The sequence below is a fragment of a genome, unplaced genomic scaffold (genome assembly GCF_019419815.1).
Source record: "Pyrus x bretschneideri cultivar Hongxiangsu unplaced genomic scaffold, Pyrus_bretschneideri_v1 Contig37, whole genome shotgun sequence".
Classification (NCBI taxonomy): Eukaryota; Viridiplantae; Streptophyta; class Magnoliopsida; order Rosales; family Rosaceae; genus Pyrus; species Pyrus x bretschneideri.
The window spans coordinates 210212-213512 of NW_025999690.1; the positions used below are offsets into that span (position 1 = coordinate 210212).

Genomic DNA, 3301 nt, shown 5'->3' on the forward strand with positions numbered 1-3301 from the left:
TTTAAAACCAAATATCAATCCTCACACACAAGAGAATTATGTTCTTTTCAGTTCTTACCAACCATGTTCCAATTTAATCATACTTCCTCATGCATGCTTAATGCTTTGTATTTGCCCGAAAACTAAATGGGAAATCGATCGATAGAGGTTAAATACGGGATGTAAAGGTTAACAATGATGATAATTGAACACCAGGAAAAGAAACTAAGCCGAGGATGATTTCCTGAAGAAATTAGAGCCAAGGATGACTTCCTGAGGAAATTCAAAAGGAAACTTTAATTGAGCCAAGGATGACTTCCCGAGGGAACAATTGATGTCGTGTTCTCCAACAGAATACTGAACACAGACTGAATGATGATTCTTCACTAGAGGATGGAAAGATGGTGCTGGTTCCCGCAACTGCACAAATCAACAAAAGAAAGTTACATGGTCCCGCCAATGTGAGAGGGGTAGCCAGAGAACCTGAAGTCTTGTCGCGGAAATTTATCACCACTGTTGGAAGTCTTTGTGACTTCAGAGCAAGAGGTAATGGAAGCACCATCTCTATAGTTGTTAGGTTCGTGAACTGTATTTTCGACAGCAACGTCTGAAGCATTCACTCTATGGTTTAAGGTGTTAGGCTTGGAATCTTTCACCTTCTTCTTGTTGAGAAAACGTCCACCAGATCCTCTAGCCTTCTTCAATGCATGAACATGCTGAGATTCATGAAAATACGGCTGCATATATTTCATAAAGGCTTTTCCTTAGTGAAAACCAGTAAAAAAAAGTACAAATCAATTTCAAACCTTCATATACCTTATGAACTTTGATGAGTTTGTTCTGAGCTTCAAGCTTAGCGCGAAATTGCCTCCTCCGAAGAATTGCACGGTACTGTTTAGCGTTTACATATATAGGTTCATTTTTTGTTAGATCAAGAGGCAAGGGAACCCTATTAGGAGTTATTCCCAACACCTGGGGATGATGAATCTAGAGACATTTACATGGTAAATATCTCATAATAAGGAAACAAAATAGGCACATTTTATGAAAAACCACCAGAGAAGTGGTGAATTTTCGAGTCACAATTCAACTAATGGAAAAAAAGAATCAGAATATGTATCAATACCACTAAATTATATATCAAATCTTGCAACTTTTGTATTTTGACCCTCACAAGAATAGATCTTCAAGATTAAGCCCACTTCGTTTTGCATCTATCCCCCGAAGATTCAACTTCATAAAGATCTAACCTAGGGTTAATAGATAAGCAAGAAGAAACTTTAGTACCATAAAGAGATTAGAAAAGAGTAAGAGCAAAGGAGAAAGAGTAATGCAGAATCCCAGAATATAAGAGATGGGAAAGATACATTGCAACCTTACTTTAAGAATATCGAATTGTCTGTTACATTGGCATTAAAAAACTTGCATGACAAGATGCCTAGGAAGGTGCTATGTGGATAAACAGACTCAAAAATATTTCTGACGAGTTTTCTCCTACCTAGTTAAGACAGATACATAGCTATCACATGGTGAAAAAAGAATGAAGGGTTTTTAGTGATAGGCTTATGAACATTATCGTATATAAAACTCCAAAGTTTCTTTTATTCTCGTTTTGGTAGTATTGAGGATGCAACAACCATAATGAAAGAAGACTTGATTATTAATTTATCCTCAAAGTTGGTTAAAGGAACCTACTGTTGTAGCATCTGTAGCATAATTGGAAAATTAGCCATTTGAAACTTCCTCCAAGAATGATTTTCATGTTTTGAATCTCCTGAAAATAGAAGTAATCTATTATATGTGCTTCCTTCGTCTTCATGGTTACTTTCATTCATTACCTTAAGTAATTAGCAAGTTCTACAAGAACCAACCAACTTTTGCGGGCTCTACTGATATAATTTAAGTTGGCAAATATCCGAAAGTGCTAACACACTATCAAAACAAACACCACGAAGTAAAGATGATCTATTGGTATAAGCACTTACCGCATCTTGTGGCCCAGAAGCAGTAGCCAATAAGCTACCTATGTATGGCTCAGAGTGGAAAAGAATATGACCTTGAATTAGTAACCAGAAAAGTATAAGATTCCCACCTCCATTTGGAACCAGAAAAAACATAGGCAGGTAACAACTTACAATTGAACAACTAAAATCAATTTGTGATGGGAAATTAAAGCCCTGATTTGCCATTGGTGATAATGATTTCATATGGCCCTCAACAGGCATCCCTTATGTTTCATTATATCCTGTACCAAGAACAAGAGAAACCAAATAAGATATTGATCTCGTCTGGTAACAAAGTAATCAATGTGAAGAACAATGTATTTATTTGGGGAAGTTCTCCAATGACTATCTTGGTATGCCAAGTCCGACCGCATTGATATGTTTTGGCAAATTGATAAGAAGCATAATATTAACTTATGAAGAGAAGTGATATGGCCGATCACGCGTAAGGTGTGTGTGCATTTTCTGACCATAGTAAAAGCCTAATACATAAGGTCCAAGTCATGATTGGATTACTCCAAATGGTACATTAACAATAGTTCGATAAAAGCATTAACTGAAGGGGAAAGATAAAAGGGAACAAAAATATGGGACAACAGATACATCAACCTGATTGTATTGAATCTATGCCTTGCACACAGGGGTTATCTTCTTTCATACTATTCACTCCAGAGAGAGTTTGACTTGTTGAATGAGTTGAGGAAGAATCCTGATCTTGAAATTTAATTCCAGATTGCTTACTGTTGTGATAATTATATAGTGGCACGCCCATCTTCTAGATTAAACTTGTGGAGGTAGATGGGTGTTGGACATGTGTGATAGTAGATTTCTCCCAAGATGAAGATCCAACAACGAATGGAAACGTTGAGTGGGCAGAACCAAAACAAGAGTTTTTCTTGGCCCAATTCTGCATTTTCTAAAACAACTACTTAGGCTCGTCTAAAAAAATGTGGTGTTGAAGCTTCATAGATCTTCAAATATGTTTAAGTGAAAAACCTGAAGGTTCACTTAAATGACGGACTCATCAACAACCAAGAATTTCAACCTGTCAAAATGCTACCCAAGTAAAAAAGTACAGCACCAAACTTTAGTAACTATTTTACTTTTTATATGCACTGAACAATTGTGATAATGAAATCAATTCAAGAGGAAAGAACAACAACAACAACAACAACAACAACAACAAAGCCTTATCACACTTAGTGGATCAGCTATATGAATCCTTTAAATCCAAGTAGTCCAAGTCTTCTCTTAAAGTCTCCTTCCAAATCTTCATAAGTCTTCCTAGGTCTTCCTCTACCCCTTTGGCCCTAAGCATA

General features: G+C 36.5%; 1 pseudogene; it reads right to left on the bottom strand.

The window, feature by feature from the left end:
- Positions 1-291: 291 nt before the first annotated feature.
- Positions 292-3096, bottom strand: LOC103946527 (annotated as a pseudogene).
- Positions 3097-3301: the final 205 nt, after the last annotated feature.